Source organism: Astatotilapia calliptera, chromosome 1, assembly GCF_964374335.1.
Source record: "Astatotilapia calliptera chromosome 1, fAstCal68.1, whole genome shotgun sequence".
Classification (NCBI taxonomy): domain Eukaryota; kingdom Metazoa; phylum Chordata; class Actinopteri; order Cichliformes; family Cichlidae; genus Astatotilapia; species Astatotilapia calliptera.
Window position 1 is genome coordinate 9,055,691 of NC_137422.1, and position 6,548 is coordinate 9,062,238.

Sequence of the window (6,548 nt, forward strand, 5' to 3'; positions counted from 1 at the left end):
ACAAATGGTGAGCAATAAACAGAAGTTTTCAACATGTTTAAAGATGCTTCTATCCCCCCGCCCGCTGTACCTCCTCCTTCTCGCTGAGACTTCAAGACAAACCGTTCTGCTGCTGACAAGGCCACTGATACTGTTTTGTCCCTCTCTGGACCCTGTAGACGAGCGCAACCACAGAGAAATAAATCAGAGGAATAAAATGCAAATGATATTGCTTACACTGAACAGCAACACCCAGGTGAGGATTATCTAATGCCAAATTTTCCAAACAATGAACAAACCGTGCCCTTTGTCTCACCATGTCTAGAGTGTAGAGGTCAGCCAATGTCGCTCGGATCTGCTGCACAGCTTGAGGCTGGTCTGGGAAGAATCTGTCCAGGACTCCAGGTCTGGGGAGCACTTGCTGAACCTTCTTGGTACCAGCCAGGTGAGCGCTGATATCTGGACACTTCACAGCTCGAGAGCGCTCCATGAGGAGACGAGCATCCCAGCTCTGCAATGGAAAACAGACAATGAATTCTCTGCTTTTTATCATTAGATGTATTTCTGTATTAAAAAATTCCGTTTATTGGGCCACTTTGTGCTGGAAGAATTTTTCCAGCATAAAATAGCCTCTATCATTTCACTAACTAACTTATTTCACTGCTGCTAATGACGTTTCACAAACTGTCACAGGTTTTTTAGCTTCGTTCGTATAAACTTTCTTGTGGTTGAGATTCCCGAGGAAACAGCCAGCACACTGAGCAGCAGAGGGTGACAACAGTTGGTTTATAATACGCTGAGATTTGACAGACAGAGACAGAAGAATGAAGGAGAACAACACAGAGTCACGCTATCAAGGAGAACCTGGACGGTAGATTCAGCAGTTTGGCTTGAAGCTTGCAAACTGTTTTAACTTGTTATGTCCGATTAAGTTTTCCTTCCAGGATGCTCGCCAGTTTTCTTTCACTTGTTTCCTGCCAGCAGAATGCACACACAGCTGCAGTAACTACACACAATGTTGCAGAAAACATGGAGCAGCAACAAACATGTGTTGGTCTCTAATCACCCATTCAAACTGACACAGCGACAGGTCTGTGGTCACTTATATCAGCCAATCAGGGCTAGACTTGGTGTTGCTTAGCAGGGAAAGAAATAAACTCAATGATAATGACGCTCCAGTTTCTCATGAATACGAATCACTTTAAGCAAGTCTGCAGGTTTCATTTAGTGTTTTTAACTAAACTCTTTGATGTAATCATTCTGAGTGCAAATCAAAAGTTGGACCTGTTCAGAAGTGTAGTTGTCGGGCATGTAACCGTTCCTGAAACACGCCACAGTTTGCCGTCCCTGAAGTGAAAGTGACACAAAAGACACAATCCATGTCGACACACAGCGACCTCCATCTCCTCTTCATCCAGTTTGGAGGCCTTCCTTGAAGTCTCTCGTGCTGCTGTCCACTGGGAATCCCCACATGTGCCTCTTCCCCGTGTCTACGACATGTAACAAATATAATAAAATAGCAAGAAATTATAAAGTAAATGACAAGATTTTCCATTTACTCTAATTTAACAGTAGTCATCTTGCAGAAGACAGTCGTTTGGTTACTATAGTAAAAACTATTATGTCACACAAACACAAAGAACATCAACAATGAGCACCTTTCTTTTTGCTGAAAGTGATATAGCTTTCTGTTACCATCAACTGAAACCGCCAACATTTCAGGTGTGCATGCTGGGCAGCTGAAGCTGACATCACAGCACAGCTGCTCTTCCTCATCCAGAAAGCTGTGCTGCAGTGCATCGCTTTTGGCACGCCCAGTCTGTATGTACAGAAACATAACAGAGGAGTAAATATTTGCATCTGCTTATTGAAAAACAATATCAAAGAAATACTTCACTCAGCCTTCCCCCACACTTGCAGTTGCTTGCAAAAGTATTCGCCCCCTCAGATCTGTGGCAAGATCTGAAACTGCTGTTCACAAACGCTGTCCATCTAATCTGACTGAGCTGGAGCTGTTTTGCAAAGAAGAATGGGCAAAGATTTCAGTCTCTAGATGTGCAAAGCTGGTAGAGACAGACCCTAAAAGACTGGCAGCTGTAACTGCAGCAAAAGGTGCTTCTACAAAGTATTGAGTCAGGGGGCTGAATAATTACGCACACCCCACTTTGCAGTTATTTATTTGTAAAAAATGTTTGGAATCATGTATGATTTTCCTTCCACTTCTCACGTGTGCACCACTTTGTGTTGGTCTTTCACGTGGAAGTCCAATAAAATTGATTCATGTTTGTGGCTGTAATGTGACAAAATGTGGAAAAGTTCAAGGGGCCGAATACTTTTGCAAGCCACTGTAGTACCACGCTCCAACAGTTTTGCAAAAGCTTCCCTGGAGAATCATGGAGAAAATACTTTTAGTTCCAGGAAGGAGCTCAAGAGGTCTAAAGTGTAAAGAGTAGACATGTTGACAGATGCTGGCCAATATCCACTCCTAACCAGGTCCTTTAAATCAGGGCTGCACTGCTGCTGCCATGTTTGACATCTGTGTATCGCCTGGTGCACATCATAACGTCCTTGGACCAAAAAGAAAAAGAAACAACATGAATAATACACCACTGCCTTCACAGATGACTTCTGTTAAAGCAATACCATGTTCTGATTGTACAGCAAGGGCAGAAAACATGCTCCATCACACTATGTTCAAATCCATCACAGAAACCTAAATAGCAGGTTGCTGTTTACTATTAATGTCGATTAAAATCACGATTTTTCCTGCTGATACTGTGAAGTTTACGCAACCCACAGGAGCAGTTTCAAAGCTTTACTGTTGGCAGAATGCGAGCTACCAAGAAAGAGAAAACCACTTAAATAGATTCTTTCTAACTGGCTGTAGACACATATGAAAACCAAAATTGAGTGAATCTCATGAGGAAATATCTTGTATATTGGTGCAATTTTGACCGTCCACTCTAATAATACATGTGGTTGGAGGAATGGCTTTAAAAACATCAATAACACTTTCTCTGCTGTGGAGTGGCTGATGTTCGTGATGTAGAACATCACAATCCCCACAGAACCATTCCTCTGGAAGACACTCTCTGCACATAGACAGGACTTTGAACAAATTCAGCAAAATTTGAATAACTGAAAGTAGTATGCACTCAGATCCAGCCACTCTTGACAAAGGTAGCAGCTTCTATTTTGATATTATAGCTCCGGGTGGCTCAGTGTGCTTCACTATGAGCTGACGGTTAAAAGGACATTTGTCAAACTCATGTGGTTTTATAATTATTAAACTTCTCACACGCTCAAAGACATAAATGTCAGCCAACAAGGCATCGCTCATCAAGCTTAGCTCCATAGAAATGTATGTTATTGACACTTAATAACAGCAGGGTGAAGACAGTGGCAACACAGAGGATGGCCAACAGCTTCTGTGTCAGTGAGACATTTCAGCTGGTGTGGCCGTGCTTCTTTCCAGCACTCAGCAGCTTTCTGCTGCCAAAAGGACCGTGACACTGCCCTACTTCTTTGAGCCTCCGGAGAACGACATCAATCCAAAACAGCAGACAGCCTTTTCAAATACTTTTCTCTAAAGAATGCAAACATCAAGTATTCTTGCTCCCCTTTCTTTCTGATAATGTCACTTTTACAAATCCTGTCCCATCAGCTCTCATGGCTGGTTTGGCTTTGAGGGTCGGGGAGGACAAAAAGCTATTAAGGACCTTTTGATCTGCAGTCCAGTTCTCCTCTAAAGTATTAAGGATGAAGCAACAGTGCTCCTTTTTGCTATTCTGAAATGTGTGTTAAACACAGTGTAGAAGGTAAGTAGAAGCTTACACAGCACCATCAGCCATCATGCTAAATTTGCATCTTCAAAAGTCAATGCAGCCAGACTCACACCTGATTATAAATGTTCAGGAGACACTGTTGAATGTTTAGTGTTAACTTAAATCACTCATCATTTACAGCATTACAGAGTTCGGGGTTATGGGTTAGCACTATCATGTTACCCGTAACTGGATTAACTATGGTAGTAACTTAACTAGCAGTGTTGGTCAAGTTACTTGAATAAAAGTAATCAGTAACTAATTACTGATTACTTCCCCTAAAAAGTAATCCCCTTACTTTACTGATTACTTATTTTCAAAAGTAATTAATTACTTAGTTACTTTTTAAAAACATGATTTATGACCTGAATAGGTAATAAAGCAATAGATCTTTCAGCCCAATTCTACTTTTTCTGCATCATCCATCATACAAAATGTAATCAAATGGAAAAGTCTGTTTTTAAAACTTGTTTTATTAGTTTGAATCTTTTTACTTTATGCATCAAGCAAAAATTAAATTATATGCAACATCCTGACTAGAAGAAATTTGTGGAAGAATCCGCGAGTCTCTCTGTGAATTTCCAATCCCGTAGTAGCGTACTCGGTGCTTGCTCTGAAGTTAAGGGTTTTTTCGCTGTAAAAAGAAGTTTCTAAAAGTTTTTGTCACTTTTTACGGAATCAAACTCAAAGTAAGCTCAGTACTTCCACGCTTTAAACACTGCACGGTCATACTCTCTCTGCACTCCTCCATAGATTATCCATTCTTGATCTGCACACAGCTGTTATTGTCATGAGGCACTCTGGCCAAAAATTTTTTAGTAACGCAGTAACGCAGCGTGCTTACGGGAAAGTAACAGTAATCTAATTACCTTTTTTGCAATAGTAATCCCTTACATTACTCGTTAATTGAAAAAAGTAATTGGATTACAGTAACGCTTTACCCCGCGTTACTGCCCATCTCTGGCTGTGAAACACTAATGAAAAATGATTAACTCAAGTTTTTGCTGCTAAAGTTGGTTCCATCAGCTGCTGAATCACAGGATGTACTTGGTTATAGTCATTTGTGCATTTTGGGTTGCTTTAAATAAATAATGATGTGTTGTAATCATCCAGATCTAGAACCTTAAACTGCTTTTTCACGTGTCTGTAAATGAATTTCTTTCTTATCATTGGTGTCGGCTTCTGATTTGTCTGTTGTCAAGGTCTCACCTCAGTGTGATTCCTCACGTTTTGTCATGATTAAAGGATGAATGTGAACACAGCTTCAGTGTAAATGTGAATGAAAAAAAAAAAGCTGGAAAAAGGAGGAGCCGGAGCTTCGTCTTTCGCTCGGCCTACCCGCTATAGCAGACGGACCGTCAGAGACTCGAACTTGGCCGTTAAACTCTGGGGTCTGAATGCTGGCCTCTTAATGCTGCGCACCACACAGCCGGCCAGACGAAAATAGAAAAAAAGGACATTTATCTTCTGTTGTTCAACAATTTTTTTCGTTTTTTTAAATCTATTTAGCTTGTTGTGCAGTATTGCTGTAAACAGTGTTGCTGTAAACAGTGTGTCACGTTACTTGAAAAAAGTAATCGGATTACAGTAACGCGTGGGCAGTTAATGTCTCTGTTAACTAGTCATGATAGAAGCCAATATTTCTGTCCAAACATGGTCGGAATATGTTTGACTACAAGCTAACATTTACAGCATGACTTTAAGCTAGCACCATAAAGACGGTAAAAGACACTGTAATATGTAGAAATGCATGTGAAAAGTGTTATATTAGCAGTGGTTGTGCTACTCCACACAGCCACTTTAACATTACTGACACTGTATTTCTTACCTGTAAACAGCGGGTCTTGTGTGATAAAAGCTTGTGCAGAAAGTAGCAGGTGTAGACTGGTCCATAGCACTGTATGAAGTGATAAGATGTGAAAGGACATATATAGGGTACCTTAAAGGGCGCCTTAAAAGTGTTTCCCTGAGCTTTTACTTGCAGCTTGATATCTAAATAAATGTAAATAAATGTGAATGAAAAAAAGAGAAACGAGAAAAAGGAGGAGCCCGGAGCTTCGTCTTTCGCTCGGCCTACCCCGCTATAGCAGACGGACCGTCAGAGACTCGAACTTGGCCGTTAAACTCTGGGGTCTGAATGCTGGCCTCTTAAGGCTGCGCACCACACAGCCGGCCAGTTGAAAATAGAAAAAAAGGATATTTATCTTCTGTTGTTCAACAATTTTTTTTTCGTTTTTTTAAATCTATTTAGCTTGTTGTGCAGCATTGTTCCACACAAATGACACATGGAAACCTAGCTATTTTTTTATTGGCTTTCACAAAATGGGACTGCCAAAGTCTTCCTGCTAGCCGGAAACCTGCTGGCGGCGCCACTATGTTCTCAGCACACTCTTCAGCGTCAGCTTTGTTGCCTGTTTTCGGCACACCTACCTAGTCCCACTCATCCACTTTATCTGCTCATGGCAGATTTACCCACACTGAGCACTCCTTGGATTAAGGTAAATTGAAGCAGGTGATTATAAAAAAGACACACAGTTTATCATCTTATCCTTGTGCAACACCTAAAAGCACTCTGTTCATTTGTTTGCTAGATTAGCCGCTAGCATACACACACTGTGTTAGAGGCTTGTTGCTACCTAGTTAGCGATGCTACACACCTGTTACTGTGTATTTTTCAATGATTCAGCACTCCTTGGATTTTTAGACAGTAATGAGATCATGTGCACACTCCACAGAGGTCCAGAG

General features: G+C 41.1%; 1 long non-coding RNA gene across 2 annotated transcripts; it reads right to left on the bottom strand.

Annotated features, from left to right (window-relative positions):
• LOC145428904 (uncharacterized) lies at window positions 1-5,990 on the bottom strand. 2 transcript variants are annotated; one of them, XR_013909242.1, is made up of 6 exons: window positions 5,632-5,990; window positions 2,386-2,546; window positions 1,675-1,798; window positions 1,264-1,469; window positions 296-490; window positions 1-152 (listed from the first exon to the last, which is right to left on the bottom strand). It is a non-coding gene; the product is annotated as an uncharacterized LOC145428904 (long non-coding RNA). The 2 variants fall into 2 exon arrangements; XR_013909241.1 differs by having other exon boundaries at window positions 1,638-1,798.
• Between the last annotated feature and the right edge of the window lie 558 nt (window positions 5,991-6,548).